We start from the raw sequence: 17,530 nt of genomic DNA on the forward strand, positions 1-17,530 counted from the left end.
TAAAAACCACAAATTTTCTCAAAAGCTAACAGTGCGCCTTATAACCCGGTGCGCTTTATTACGATTCATTTTCATAAAGTTTCGATCTCGCAACTTCGGTAAACAGCCGCCATCTTTTTTCCCGGTAGAACAGGAAGCGCTTCTTCTTCTACGCAAGCAACCGCCAAGGTAAGCACCCGCCCCCATAGAACAGGAAGCGCTACCGCCCGCCCCCGGAAGAAAAAGAAACGCGCGGATATTTCGTTTCATTTCCTTTGTGTGTTTACATCTGTAAAGACCAGACTACAAAATGGCTCCTACTAAGCGACACGCTTATAACGCAGAATTTAAACTTAAGGCAATAAGTCATGCCGAAGAACACGGAAATAGAGCAGCAGCAAGAGAATATAACATAAATGAATCAATGGTGCGTAGGTGGAGGAAGCAAGAAGATGACCTGCGCCAGGTAAAGAAGACAAAACAGAGTTTCCGAGGGAACAAAGCAAGATGGCAACAGTTGGAGGACGAACTCGAACAGTGGGTTGTTGAGCAGAGAGCAGCAAGCAGAAGTGTCAGCACCATCACTATTCGAATGAAGGCAACAACGCTAGCAAGCGAACTTCACCTGGATGATTTTAAAGGTGGTGCTTCTTGGTGTTTCCGGTTTATGAAAAGACGCAATCTCTCCATCCGCACACGGACCACTATTTCACAGCAACTGCCTAACGACTTTAAAGAAAAGCTGGCTACTTTCCGTGCATATTGTAAAAACAAGATAGCGGAAAAAAAGATCCGGCCAGAGAACATTATCAACATGGACGAGGTTCCACTGACTTTTGATATTCCTGTGAACCGCACTGTTGATACAACGGGAGCACGTACGGTGAATATTCGCACCACAGGGAATGAGAAGTCGTCCTTCACTGTGGTTCTAGCTTGCCATGCTAATGGCCAGAAACTTCCTCCCATGGTGATATTCAAAAGGAAGACCTTGCCAAAAGAGACCTTTCCAGCCGGCGTCATAAAAGCTAACTCGAAGGGATGGATGGATGAAGAAAAGATGAGCGAGTGGTTAAGGGAAGTTTACGCGAAGAGGCCGGGTGGCTTTTTTCACGCAGCTCCGTCCATGTTGATATACGACTCTATGCGCGCCCACATCACAGATGGTGTCAAAAAACAAGTGAAGCACACAAATACAACACTCGCCGTCATTCCGGGTGGATTAACCAAAGAACTCCAACCGCTGGATATTGGTGTCAACAGGGCATTCAAATCACGACTGCGAACTGCGTGGGAACAATGGATGACCGAAGGCGAACACACCTTCACTAAGACGGGCAGACAGCGCCGGACGACATACGCCAACATTTGCCAGTGGATCGTAAATGCCTGGGCAGATATTTCGGTCACAACTGTGGTCCGAGCTTTCCGGAAGGCAGGATTCACAGAACTACTGGACAACAACAGCGACACTGACTCCGATGACTTCGAAGAGACGGAGCCGGCCATTTTGGAACCCACGCTTGCGCAACTTTTCAATTCGGACACCGAAGACGAAGAATTCGAAGGATTTACGAATGAAGAATAACTTCAGAAAGTGAGCGCTATGTTTATTTTGTGTGTTGTGACATTAACGTTCGACAACATTATGTTGCTATTGCTCTACACCATTTTGAATTTTACTATGTTTGTGATTGCACATTTGTACATTTTGGGACAGAGTTGTTAGAACGCTGGTTTTCAATATATTATTAAAGTTTGACTGAACTATCTGACTGTTTTTTTGACATTCACTTTAGCGCAGCGTAGGCGCGGCTTATAGTCCGGGGCGGCTTATTGGTGGACAAAATTATGAAATATGTAATTCATAGAAGGTGCGGCTAATAATCCGGTGCGCCTTATAGTGCGGAAAATACGGTAACTCACATGGATACAATATTACAGGCATTTTTAGACATAATGCATGTTTGGTTTTGGAGTTATAATTATATAACTTTTACATTTAGTATGAGAGTTATACTGTCATATTGAGTAAAAAAGAAAAAAACTTGTGTCTTTAAAAACCTTACAAAATATTTTTTTTTCCCCAGTAAAACTCACAAAGATAAATTTTTCCAGGCATTATTAGCCATTTTGCATGTGAGGTTTAGGAGTTATATTTAAATAACTGTCATATTGCGTGTGGCAGTTATACTGTCATTATGAGTAAAACCTAATTGTTGTATTTGTAAACCTTACCAAAATACCTGATTGTAGTAAAACTCACATAGATACAATATTACAGGCATTTTTAGACGGATTGCATGTTTGGTTTTAGAGTTATGTTTATATAACTTTCATATTTAGTATGACAGTTATACTGTCATATTGAGTAAAAGAAACTAATTTGTGTCTATGCAAACCATACAAAATATTTTTTTCCAGTAGCAGGTATTTTGGTAAGGTTTACAAATAAAAAAATTTGGTTTTACTCATAATGACAGTATAACTGCCACGTTCAAAATGACAAATATTTAAACATAACTCCTAAACCAAACATGCTATATGGCTAATAATGCCTGGAGAAAGGTGTCTTTGTGAGTTTTACTGGAAAAACATTATTTTGTATGGTTTGTAAACACACAAGTTAGTTTTGTTTTACTCAATATGACAGTATAACTGTCATACTTAATGTAAAAGTTGTATAAACATAACTACAAAACCAAACATGCATTATATCTAAAATTGCCTGTATTGATGTATCCATGTGAGTTTTACTAGAATCAGATGTTTTTGTAAGTTTTGGGAATACAAAATATTGGTTTTACACACTATGACAGTATACTGTCACATTCAATCTGACAGTTATTTAAACATAACTCCTAAACCACACATTCAAAGTGACTAATAATGCCTGGAGAAATGTATTTTTGTGATTTTTACTGGAAAAAAAATATTTTGTAAGGTTTGTTTGGACACAAGTTAGTTTTTTTTACTCAATATGATGGTACGGACGGCGTGGCGCGGTGGAAGAATGGCCGTGCGCGACCCGAGGGTCCCTGGTTCAATCCCCACCTAGTACCAACCTCGTCATGTCCGTTGTGTCCTGAGCAAGACACTTCACCCTTGCTCCTGATGGGTGCTGGTTAGCGCCTTGCATGGCAGCTCCCTCCATCAGTGTGTGAATGTGTGTGTGAATGGGTAAATGTGGAAGTAGTGTCCAAGCGCTTTGAGTACCTTGAAGGTAGAAAAGCGCTATACAAGTACAACCCATTGATCATTTATCATTTATAACTGTCTTACTAAATTTAAAAGTTATATAAACATAACTTCAAAACCAAACATGCAATCCATCTAAAAATGCCTGTAATATTGAATCTATGTGAGTTTTACCACAAACAGGTATTTTGGTAAGGTTCACAAATACAACAATTAGGTTTTACTCATAATGACAGTATAACTGCCACACGCAATATGACAGTTATTTAAATATAACTCTTAAACCTCACATGCAAAATGGCTAATAATGCCTGGAAAAATTTATCTTTGTGAGTTTTACTGGGAAAAAAAAATATTTTGTAAGGTTTTTAAAGACACAAGTTATTTTTTTTTTTTACTCAATATGACAGTATAACTGTCATACTAAATGTAAAAGTTATAAAATTATAACTCCAAAAACAAACATGCATTATGTCTAAAAATGCCTGTAATATTGTATCCATGTGAGTTTTAGTAGAATCAGTTGTTTTTGTAAGGTTTTCAAATACAAAATATTGGTTTTACTCACTATGACAGTATACTGTTACATTCAATCTGACAGTTATTTAAACATAACTCCTAAACCACACATGCAAAATGGCTAATATTGCCTGGAGAAATTTATTTTTGTGAGTTTTACTGGAAAAAAAATATTGTTCGGACACAAGTTTGTTTTTTTTATTCAATATGATGGTATAACTGTCTTACTAAATTTGAAAGTTATATAAACATAACTTCAAAACCAAACATGCAATCCGTCTAAAAATGCATGTAATATTGAATCTATGTGAGTTTTACCACAAACAGGGATTTTGGTAAGGTTTACAAATACAAAAATTTGGTTTTACTTATAATGACAGTATAACTGCAACGTTCAAAATGACAGTTATTTAAACATAACTCCTAAACCAAACATTCTAAATGGCTAATAATGACTGGAGAAATGCATCTTTGTGAGTTTTCCTGAAAAAAACAACATTTTAGTAAGGTTTGTAAAGACACAAGTTAGTTGTTTTTTACTCCATATGACAGTATAACTGTCATACTAAATGTAAAATGTATATAAACAAAACTCCAAAACCAAACATGCATTATGTCTAAAAATGCCTGTAACATTGTATCCATATGAGTTTTACTAGAATCAGTTGTTTTTTTAAGGTTTGAAAATAGAAAATATTGAATTTACTCACTATGACAGTATGCTGTCACATTCAATCTGACAGTTATTTAAACATAACTCCTAAACCACACATACAAAATGACTAATAATGCCTTTGTGAGTTTTACTGAAAAAAAAAATATATATTTTGTAAGGTTTGTAAAGACACAAGTTAGTTTTGTTTTTTACTTAATATGACAGTAAAACTGTCATACTAAATATGAAAGTTATATAAACATAACTCCAAAACCAAACTTGCATTATGTTCAAAAAATGCCTGTAATATTGTATCTATGTGAGTTTTACTACAATCAGGTATTTTGGTAAGGTTTACAAATACAAAAATAAGGTTTTACTCACTATGACAGTATACTGCTGTCATTTTGAGTAAAAAAAAATTGTGTTGTAAAAAATTTTTTTTTCCAGAAAAATTCACAGAGATACATTTCTCCAGGCATTATTAGTCATTTTGAATATGTGGTTTAGGAGTTATGTTTAAATAACTGTCAGATCGAATGTGACAGTATACTGTCATAGTGAGTAAAACCAATATTTTGTATTTGCAAAACTTACAAAAACAACTGATTCTAGTATAACTCACATGGATACATCATTTCAGGCATTCTTAGACATAATGCATGTTTGGTTTTGGAGTTATGTTTATATAACTTTTCCATTTAGTATGACAGTTATACTGTCTTTTTGAGTTAGAAAAAACTAACTTGTGTCTTTACAAACCTTACAATTTTTATTTATTTTTTTCCAGTAAAACTCACAAAGATACATTTCTCCAGGCATTATTAGCCATTTAGCATGTTTTGTTTATGAGTTATGTTTAAAAAAATTTGGCGGTTATCCGTCAATATGAGTAAAACCTAATTTTTGTATTTGTAATCCTTACCAAAATACCTGATTCTGGTAAAAATCAAATATATTCAATATTACAGCCATTTTTTTTACGAATTGCAAGTTTGGTTTTGGAGTTATGTTTATAAAACTTTCATTTTTAGTATGACAGTTATACCATCATATTGAGTTAAAAAAAAAAAAAAAACAGTATCTTTACAAACCTTACAAAATATTTTTTTCCAGTAAAAATCACAAAGATACATTTTTCCACGCATTATTAGTCATTTTGCATGTGTGTTTTAGGAGTTATGTTTAAATAACTGTCATATTGAGCGTGGCAGTTATACTGTCATTATGAGTAAAACCTAATTTTGGTATTGTAAACCTTACCAAAATACCTGATTCTGATAAAACTCACATATATTTAATATTACAGGCATTTTTAAATGGATTGCATGTTTGGTTTTTGAGTTTGGTTTTGGAGTTATGTTTCTATAACTTTTTTTAGTTTGACAGTTATACCGTCATATTGAGTAAAAAAACTTGTGTCTTTGTAAACCTTACAAAAGATCATTACTCTAGTAAAACTAACAAAGATACTTTTCTCCAGGTTTAATAGCCATTTTCATGTGTCGTTTATGACTTATGTTTAAATAACTGTCATATTGAGTGTGGCACTTATAATGTCACTATCAGTAAAACCTATTTTTTTTATTTGTCAACCTTACCAAAATACCTCATTTTGGTAAAACTCACATAGATTCAATATTACAGACATTTTTAGATGGATTGCAAGTTTGGTTTTGGAGTCATGTTTATATATTTTCTGCATGTAGTATGACAGTTATACTGTCATATTGAGTAAAAAAAACTAACGTGTGTCTTTACAAACCTTACAAATTGTTTTTCCTAGTAAAACTCACAAAGATACATTTCTCCAGGCATTATTAGCCATTTTGCATGTGTGGTTTAGGAGTTATGTTTACATAACTGTCAGATTGAATGTGACAGTATACTGTCATAGTGAGTAAAACCTAATTTTTGTATTTGTAAACCTTACCAAAATACCTGATTCTGGTAAAACTCACATAGATACAATATTACACATAGACATAAAACATGTTTGGTTTTGCAGTTATGTTTATACAACTTTCATATTTAGTATGACAGTTATACCATCATATTGAGTAAAAAAACTAATTTGTGTCTTTACAAACCTTACAAAATATTTTTTTTTCATTAAATTTCACAAAGATACATTTTTCCAGGCATTATTAGTCATTTTGCATTTGTTTTTTTAGGAGTAATAGGAATAACTGTCATATTGCGTGTGGCAGTTATACTGTCATTATGAGTAAAACCTAATTTTTGTATTTGTAAACCTTACCAAAATACCTGATTTTGGTTAAACTCACATAGATTCATAATTACAGGCATTTTTAGACGGATTGCAAGTTTGGTTTTAGAGTTATGTGTATATAACTTCCATATTTAGTATTTAGTACTGTCAAATTGAGTAAAAAATAACAAACTTGTAATTTTAAAAACCTTAAAAAATATTTTTTTTCCAATAAAATTCAGAGAGATACATTTTTCTCGGCATTATTAGTCATTGTGCATGTGTGGTTTAGGAGTTATGTTTAAATAGCTGTCAGATTGAATGTGACAGTACACTGTCATAATGAGTAAAACCAATATTTTGTATTTGCAAAACTTACAAAAACAACTGATTTTAGTAAAACTCACATTGATACAATATCCATCCATCCATCTTCCTCCGCTTATCCGAGGTCGGGTCGCGGGGGCAGCAGCCTAAGCAGGGAAGCCCAGACTTCCCTCTCCCCAGCCACTTCGTCCAGCTCCTCCCAGGGGACCCCGAGGCGTTCCCAGGCCAGCCGGGAGATATAGTCTTCCCAACGTGTCCTGGGTCTTCCCCGCGGCCTCCTACCGGTCAGACGTGCCATAAACACCTCCCTAGGGAGGCGTTCGGGTGGCATCCTGACCAGATGCCCGAACCACCTCATCTGGCTCCTCTCGATGTGGAGGAGCAGCGGCTTTACTTTGAGCTCCTCCCGGATGGCAGAGCTTCTCACCCTATCTCTAATTGAGAGCCCCGCCACCCGGCGGAGGAAACTCATTTCGGCCGCTTGTACCCGTGATCTTGTCCTTTCGGTCATAACCCAAAGCTCATGACCGGGTTAGCGAGAACCATGCACTGGGACTTGGAGGTCCGAGTCCATGGTCCATCCCAGTCGCTTCACACTCGGCTGCGAACCGATCCAGTGAGAGCTGAAGATCCTGGCCAGATGAAGCCAACAGGACCACATCATCTGCATAAAGCAGAGACCTAATCCTGCAGCCACCAAACCAGATCCCCTCAACGCCTTGACTGCGCCTATAAATTCTGTCCATAAAAGTTATGAACAGAATCGGTGACAAAGGGCAGCCTTGGCGGAGTCCAACCCTCACTGGAAACGTGTCCGACTTACTGCCGGCAATGCGGACCAAGCTCTGGCACTGAGCATACAGAGAGCGGACTGCCACAATCAGACAGTCCGATACCCCATACTCTCTGAGCACTCCCCACAGGACTTCCCGAGGGACACGGTCGAATGCCTTCTCCAAGTCCACAAAACACATGTAGACTGGTTGGGCAAACTCCCATGTACCCTCAAGGACCCTGCCGAGAGTATAGAGCTGGTCCACAGTTCCACGACCAGGACGAAAACCACACTGTTCCTCCTGAATCCGAGGTTCGACTATCCGGCGTAGCCTCCTCTCCAGTACACCTGAATAGACCTTACCGGGAAGGCTGAGGAGTGTGATCCCACGATAGTTAGAGCACACCCTCCGGTTCCCCTTCTTAAAGAGAGGAACCACCACCCCGGTCTGCCAATCCAGAGGTACTGCCCCCGATGTCCACGCGATGCTGCAGAGTCTTGTCAACCAAGACAGCCCCACAGCATCCAGAGCCTTAAGGAACTCCGGGCGGATCTCATCTAGCCCTGGGGCCTTGCCACCGAGGAGCTTTTTAACTACCTCAGCAACCTCAGGCCCAGAAATAGGAGAGCCCACCACAGACTCCCCAGGCACTGCTTCCTCATAAGAAGACGTGTTGGTGGGATTGAGGAGGTCTTCGAAGTATTCCCTCCACCGATCCACAGTCCGCAGTCGAGGTCAGCAGAACAACATCCTCGCCATACACGGTGTTGATAGTGCACTGCTTCCCCTTCCTGAGGCGGCGGCTGGTGGTCCAGAATTGCCTCGAAGCCGTCCGGAAGTCATTTTCCAGCGCTTCCCCGAACTCCTCCCATGTCCGAGTTTTTGCCTCTGCGACCGCTGAAGCCGCACACCTGTCGGTACCTGTCCGCTGCCTCAGGAGTCCTATGAGCCAAAAGAACCCGATAGGACTCCTTCTTCAGCTTGACGGCATCCCTCACCGCCGGTGTCCACCAACGGGTTCTAGGATTACCGCCACGACAAGCACCAACTACCTTGCGGCCACAGCTCCAATCAGCCGCCTCGACAATAGAGGCGCGGAACATGGTCCATTCGGACTCAATGTCCAGCACCTCCCTCGTGACATGTTCAAAGTTCTTCCGGAGATGGGAATTGAAACTCTCTCTGACAGGAGACTCTGCCAGACGTTCCCAGCAAACCCTCACAATGCGTTTGGGCCTGCCAGGTCTGTCCGGCATCCTCCCCCACCATCGCAGCCAACTCACCAACAGGTGGTGATCGGTAGAAAGCTCCGCCCCTCTCTTCACCCGAGTATCCAAAACATGAGGCCGCAAATCCGATGACACAACTACAAAGTCGATCATGGAACTGCGGCCTAGGGTGTCCTGGTGCCAAGTGCACATATGGACACCCTTATGTTTGAACATGGTGTTCGTTATGGAAAATCTGTGACGGGCACAAAAGTCCAATAACAAAACACCGCTCGGGTTCAGATCCGGGCAGCCATTCTTCCCAATCACGCCTCTCCAGGTTTCACTGTCGTTGCCAACATGAGCATTGAAGTCCCCCAGTAGCATGAGGGAATCACCCGGGGGAGCACTCTCAAGTACTCCCTCGAGTGAATCCAAAAAGGGTGGGTACTCTGAGCTGCGGTTTGGCGCGTAAGCGCAAACCACAGTCAGGACCCGTTCCCCCATCCGAAGGCGGAGGGAAGCTACCCTCTCGTCCACCGGGTTGAACTCCAACGTACAGGCTCTGAGCCGGGGGGAAACAAGAATTGCCACCCCAGCCCGTCGCCTTTCACTGCCGGCAACACCAGAGTGGAAGAGAGTCCAGCCCCTCTCGAGAGAACTGGTTCCAGAGCTCTTGCTGTGCGTCGAAGTGAGTCCGACTATATCTAACCGGAACTTCTCCACTTCGCGCACTAGCTCAGGCTCCTTCCCCCCCAGCGAGGTGACGTTCCACGTCCCAAGAGCTAGCTTCTGTAGCCGAGGATCGGACCGCCAAGTGCCCTGCCTTCGGCTGCCGCCCAGCTCACATCGCACCCGACCTCTATGACCCCTGCTATGGATGGTGAGCCCATTGGAGGGGGGACCCACGTTGCCTCTTCGGGCTGTGCCCGGCCGGGCCCCATGTCAGGCGCTCGCCATCGTGCCCCACCTCCGGGCCTGGCTCCAGAGGGGGTCCCGGTGACCCGCGTCCGGGCGAGGGAAATCTGGGTCCTTGTTTTTTATTATTCATGGAGGTCTTCGAGCTGCTCTTTGTCTGATCCCTCATAGGACCAGTTTGTCTTGGGAGACACTACCAGGGGGCATAAAGCCCCCGGACAACATAGCTCCTAGGATCATTGGGACACGCAAACTCCTCTACCACGTTAAGGTGGCAGCTCAGAGAGACAGTTATACCATCATATTGAGTAAAAAAAAACAACAACATTTCTTTAAAAACCTTAAAAATATTTGTTTCTAGTAAAACTCGCAAAGATACATTTCTCCAGGCATTATTAGCCATTTAGCATGTTTGGTTTAGGAGTTATGTTTAAATAACTGTTATTTTGAATATGGCAGTTATACTGTCATTATGAGTAAAACCCAATTTTTGTATTCGTAAACCTTACAAAAAAATACCTGATTCTGGTCAAACTCACATAGATTCAATATTACAGGCATTTGTAGACGTATTGCAAGTTTGGTTTTGGAGTAATGTTTATTTAACTTTCATATTTAGTATGACAGTTATACTGTCATATTAAGTGAAAAAACTAACTTGTTTCTTTACAAACCTTATAAAAAAAAACGTTTCCCAGGAAAACTCACAAAGATACATTTTTCCTGGCATTATTAGCCATTTTGTAATTGTGGTTTAGGAGTTACAATATATTTAAATAACTGTCAGATTGAATGTGACAGTATACTGTCATAGTGAGTAAAACCTAATTTTTGTATTTGTAAACCTTACCAAAAATACCTGATTCTGGTAAAAATCACATAAATACAATATTGCAGGCATTTTTAGACATAATGCATGTTTGGTTTTGGAGTTATGTTTATACAACTTTTATATTTAGTATGACAGTTATACTATCATATTGAGTAAAAAAAGAATAACTTGTGTCTTCATAAACCTTACAAAAAAATGTTTTCCCAGTAAAACTCACAAAGATACATTTCTCCAGGCATAATTAGCCATTTATTACTGTCATAATGAGTAAAAAACTACTTTTTGTGTTTGCAAGCCTTAAAATAGCATATGTTTCGAGTAAAACTCACAAGGATGCATTGTTTCAGGCTTTTTTTTAACCTATTTGCATGTGTGGTTAGGGAGTTAAGCTTAAATAACAGTCAAATTGAATGTAGCAGTTAACTGTCATTATGAGTAAACCCCTAATTTATGTAATTGTACACCTTACCAAATTAACTGATTCTTGTAAAACTCTCAGAGATACAATATTTTAGGCATTTTTAGACATAATCCATGTTTAGTTTTGGAGTTATGTTTATATAACTTTCATATTTTGTATGACAGTTATACTGTCATATTGCATTAAAAAAACTAACTTGCCTCTTGCAAAAATTACAAAATATATTTTTTCTAGTAAAACTAACAAAGATACATGTCTTCAGGCATTATTAGACATGTTGCATGTTTGGTGTAGGAATTATGTTGAAAAACATTTTTATTGCTTATTTCGCATTATCTCTGGATTTTAAGAACTTTAATGTCATAATGAGTAAAAAACTACTTTTTGTGTTTGCAAGCCTTAAAATAGCAAATGTTTCGAGTAAAACTCACAAGGATGCATTGTTTTAGGCTTTATTAACCTATTTGCATGTGTGATTAGGAAGTTATGTTTAAATAACAGTCAAATTGAATGTAGCAGTTATACTGTCATTATGAAAAAAAAACAATTTTTGTATTTGTAAACCTTACCAAATTACCTGATTCTGGTAAAACTCACATAGATACAATATTTTAGGCATTTTTAGACATAATGCATGTTCAATTTTGGAGTTATGTTTATATATATTTCATATTTGGTATGACAGTTATACTGTCATATTGAATAAAAAAACTAACTTGCCTCTTTGCAAAACTTACAAAATATAATTTTTCTAGTAAAACTAACAAAGATACATATCTTCACGCATTATCAGACATGTTGCATGTTTGGTGTAGGAATTATGTTGAAAAACATTTTTATTGCTTATTTCGCATTATCTCAGGATTTTAAGAACATTACTGTCATAATGAGTAAAAAACTACTTTTTTGTGTTTGCAAGCCTTAAAATAGCATATGTTTCAAATAAAACTCACAAGGATGCATTGTTTTAGGCTTTATTAACCTATTTGCATGTGTGATTAGGAAGTTATGTTTAAATAACAGTCAAATTGAATGTAGCAGTTATACTGTCATTATGAAAAAAAAATAATTTTGTATTTGTAAACCTTACCAAATTACCTGATTCTGGTGAAACTCACATATATACAATATTACAGGCAATTTTAGACATAATGCATGTTTAGGTTTGGAGTTTTGTTTATATAACTTTCATATTTGGTATGACAGTTATACTGTCATATTGAATTAAAAAAACTTATTTGCCTCTTTGCAAAACTTACAAAAGATCATTTTTCTAGTAAAACTAACAAAGATACATGTCTTCAGGCATTATTAGACATGTTGCATGTTTGGTGTAGGAATTATGTTAAAAAACATTTTTATTGCTTATTTCGCATTATGTCAGGATTTTAAGAACATTACTGTCATAATGAGTAAAAAACTACTTTTTGTGTTTGCAAGCCTTAAAATAGCAAATGTTTCGAGTAAAACTCACAAGGATGCATTGTTTTAGGCTTTATTAACCTATTTGCATGTGTGATTAGGAAGTTATGTTTAAATAACAGTCAAATTGAATGTAGCAGTTATACTGTCATTATGAAAAAAAAACAATTTTTGTATTCGTAAACCTTACCAAATTACCTGATTCTGGTAAAACTCACATAGATACAATATTTTAGGCATTTTTAGACATAATGCATGTTCAATTTTGGAGTTATGTTTATATATATTTCATATTTGGTATGACAGTTATACTGTCATATTGCATTAAAAAAACTAACTTGCCTCTTTGCAAAACTTACAAAATATAATTTTTCTAGTAAAACTAACAAAGGTACATGTCTTCAGGCATTATTAGACATGTTGCATGTTTGGTGTAGGAATTATGTTGAAAAACATTTTTATTGCTTATTTCGCATTATCTCAGGATTTTAAGAACATTACTGTCATAATGAGTAAAAAACTACTTTTTGTGTTTGCAAGCCTTAAAATAGCATATGTTTCGAGTAAAACTCACAAGGATGCATTGTTTTAGGCTTTATTAACCTATTTGCATGTGTGATTAGGAAGTTATGTTTAAATAACAGTCAAATTGAAAGTAGCAGTTATACTGTCATTATGAAAAAAAAAAAATTTTTGTATTTGTAAACCTTACCAAATTACCTGATTCTGGTAAAACTCACATGGACACAATATTTAGGCATTTTTAGACATAATGCATGTTCAAATTTGGAGTTATGTTTATATATATTTCATATTTGGTATGACAGTTATACTGTCATATTGAATTAAAAAAACTAACTTGCCTCTTTGCAAAACTTACAAAATATATTTTTTCTATTAAAACTAACAAAGGTACATGTCTTCAGGCATTATTAGACATGTTGCATGTTTGGTGTAGGAATTATGTTGAAAAACATTTTTATTGCTTATTTCGCATTATCTCAGGATTTTAAGAACTTTTCTGTCATAATGAGTAAAAAACTACTTTTTGTGTTTGCAAGCCTTAAAATAGCAAATGTTTCGAGTAAAACTCACAAGGATGCATTGTTTTAGGCTTTATTAACCTATTTGCATGTGTGATTAGGAAGTTATGTTTAAATAACAGTCAAATTGAATGTAGCAGTTATACTGTCATTATGAAAAAAAAACAATTTTTGTATTTGTAAACCTTACCAAATTACCTGATTCTGGTAAAACTCACATAGATACAATATTTTAGGCATTTTTAGACATAATGCATGTTCAATTTTGGAGTTATGTTTATATATATTTCATATTTGGTATGACAGTTATACTGTCATATTGCATTAAAAAAACTAACTTGCCTCTTTGCAAAACTTACAAAATATAATTTTTCTAGTAAAACTAACAAAGGTACATGTCTTCAGGCATTATTAGACATGTTGCATGTTTGGTGTAGGAATTATGTTGAAAAACATTTTTATTGCTTATTTCGCATTATCTCAGGATTTTAAGAACATTACTGTCATAATGAGTAAAAAACTACTTTTTGTGTTTGCAAGCCTTAAAATAGCATATGTTTCGAGTAAAACTCACAAGGATGCATTGTTTTAGGCTTTATTAACCTTTTTGCATGTGTGATTAGGAAGTTATGTTTAAATAACAGTCAAATTGAAAGTAGCAGTTATACTGTCATTATGAAAAAAAAAATTTTTTTGTATTTGTAAACCTTACCTAATTACCTGATTCTGGTAAAACTCACATGGATACAATATTTAGGCATTTTTAGACATAATGCATGTTCAAATTTGGAGTTATGTTTATATAACTTTCATATTTGGTATGACAGTTATACTGTCATATTGAATTAAAAAAACTAACTTGCCTCTTTGCAAAACTTACAAAATATATTTTTTCTATTAAAACAAACAAAGGTACATGTCTTCAGGCATTATTAGACATGTTGCATGTTTGGTGTAGGAATTATGTTGAAAAACATTTTTATTGCTTATTTCGCATTATCTCAGGATTTTAAGAACTTTTCTGTCATAATGAGTAAAAAACTACTTTTTGTGTTTGCAAGCCTTAAAATAGCAAATGTTTCGAGTAAAACTCACAAGGATGCATTGTTTTAGGCTTTATTAACCTATTTGCATGTGTGATTAGGAAGTTATGTTTAAATAACAGTCAAATTGAATGTAGCAGTTATACTGTCATTATGAAAAAAAAACAATTTTTGTATTTGTAAACCTTACCAAATTACCTGATTCTGGTAAAACTCACATAGATACAATATTTTAGGCATTTTTAGACATAATGCATGTTCAATTTTGGAGTTATGTTTATATATATTTCATATTTGGTATGACAGTTATACTGTCATATTGCATTAAAAAAACTAACTTGCCTCTTTGCAAAACTTACAAAATATAATTTTTCTAGTAAAACTAACAAAGGTACATGTCTTCAGGCATTATTAGACATGTTGCATGTTTGGTGTAGGAATTATGTTGAAAAACATTTTTATTGCTTATTTCGCATTACCTCAGGATTTTAAGAACATTACTGTCATAATGAGTAAAAAACTACTTTTTGTGTTTGCAAGCCTTAAAATAGCATATGTTTCGAGTAAAACTCACAAGGATGCATTGTTTTAGGCTTTATTAACCTATTTGCATGTGTGATTAGGAAGTTATGTTTAAATAACAGTCAAATTGAATGTAGCAGTTATACTGTCATTATGAAAAAAAAAACATTTTTGTATTTGTAAACCTTACCAAATTACCTGATTCTGGTAAAACTCACATGGATACAATATTTAGGCATTTTTAGACATAATGCATGTTCAATTTTGGAGTTATGTTTATATATATTTCATATTTGGTATGACAGTTATACTGTCATATTGAATTAAAAAAACTAACTTGCCTCTTTGCAAAACTTACAAAATATATTTTTTCTAGTAAAACTAACAAAGGTACATGTCTTCAGGCATTATTAGACATGTTGCATGTTTGGTGTAGGAATTATGTTGAAAAACATTTTTATTGCTTATTTCGCATTATCTCAGGATTTTAAGAACTTTTCTGTCACAATGAGTAAAAAACTACTTTTTGTGTTTGCAAGCCTTAAAATAGCAAATGTTTCGAGTAAAACTCACAAGGATGCATTGTTTTAGGCTTTATTAACCTATTTGCATGTGTGATTAGGAAGTTATGTTTAAATAACAGTCAAATTGAATGTAGCAGTTATACTGTCATTATGAAAAAAAAACAATTTTTGTATTTGTAAACCTTACCAAATTACCTGATTCTGGTGAAACTCACATATATACAATATTACAGGCAATTTTAGACATAATGCATGTTTAGGTTTGGAGTTTTGTTTATATAACTTTCATATTTGGTATGACAGTTATACTGTCATATTGAATTAAAAAAACTTATTTGCCTCTTTGCAAAACTTATAAAAGATAATTTTTCTAGTAAAACTAACAAAGATACATGTCTTCAGGCATTATTAGACATGTTGCATGTTTGGTGTAGGAATTATGTTGAAAAACATTTTTATTGCTTATTTTGCATTATCTCAGGATTTTAAGAACATTACTGTCAAAATGAGTAAAAAACTACTTTTTGTGTTTGCAAGCCTAAAATAGCATATGTTTCGAGTAAAACTCACAAGGATGCATTGTTTTAGGCTTTAATAACCTATTTTGCATGTGTGGTTAGGGAGTTATGTTTAAATAACAGTCAAATTGAATGTAGCAGTTAACTGTCATTATGAGTAAACCCCTAATTTATGTAATTATACACCTTACCAAAATAACTGATTCTTGTAAAACTCACATAGATACAATATTTTAGGCATTTTTAGACATAATGCATGTTCAGTTTTGGAGTTATGTTTATATAACTTTCATATTTGGTATGTCATATTGAATTAAAAAAACTTATTTGCCTCTTTGCAAAACTTACAAATTATAATTTTTCTAGTAAAACTAACAAAGATACATATCTTCACGCATTATCAGACATGTTGCATGTTTGGTGTTGGAATTATGTTGAAAAACATTTTTATTGCTTATTTCGCATTATCTCAGGATTTTAAGAACATTACTGTCATAATGAGTAAAAAACTACTTTTTGTGTTTGCAAGCCTTAAAATAGCATATGTTTCGAGTAAAACTCACAAGGATGCATTGTTTTAGGCTTTATTAACCTATTTGCATGTGTGATTAGGTAGTTATGTTTAAATAACAGTCAAATTGAATGTAGCAGTTATACTGTCATTATGAAAAAAAAACAATTTTTGTATTTGTAAACCTTACCAAATTACCTGATTCTGGTAAAACTCACATAGATACAATATTTTAGGCATTTTTAGACATATTGCATGTTCAATTTTGGAGTTATGTTTATATATATTTCATATTTGGTATGACAGTTATACTGTCATATTGCATTAAAAAAACTAACTTGCCTCTTTGCAAAACTTACAAAATATAATTTTTCTAGTAAAACTAACAAAGATACATATCTTCACGCATTATCAGACATGTTGCATGTTTGGTGTAGGAATTATGTTGAAAAACATTTTTATTGCTTATTTCGCATTATCTCAGGATTTTAAGAACATTACTGTCATAATGAGTAAAAAACTACTTTTTGTGTTTGCAAGCCTTAAAATAGCACATGTTTCGAGTAAAACCCACAAGGATGCATTGTTTTAGGCTTTATTAACCTATTTGCATGTGTGGTTAGGAAGTTATGTTTAAATAACAGTCAAATTGAATGTAGCAGTTATACTGTCATTATGAAAAAAAACAATTTTTGTATTTGTAAACCTTACCAAATTACCTGATTCTGGTGAAACTCACATATATACAATATTACAGGCAATTTTAGACATAATGCATGTTTAGGTTTGGAGTTTTGTTTATATACTTTCATATTTGGTATGACAGTTATACTGTCATATTGAATTAAAAAAACTTATTTGCCTCTTTGCAAAACTTATAAAAGATCATTTTTCTAGTAAAA

The sequence above is a fragment of the Nerophis lumbriciformis genome, linkage group LG23 (genome assembly GCF_033978685.3).
Source record: "Nerophis lumbriciformis linkage group LG23, RoL_Nlum_v2.1, whole genome shotgun sequence".
NCBI classification, from domain to species: domain Eukaryota; kingdom Metazoa; phylum Chordata; class Actinopteri; order Syngnathiformes; family Syngnathidae; genus Nerophis; species Nerophis lumbriciformis.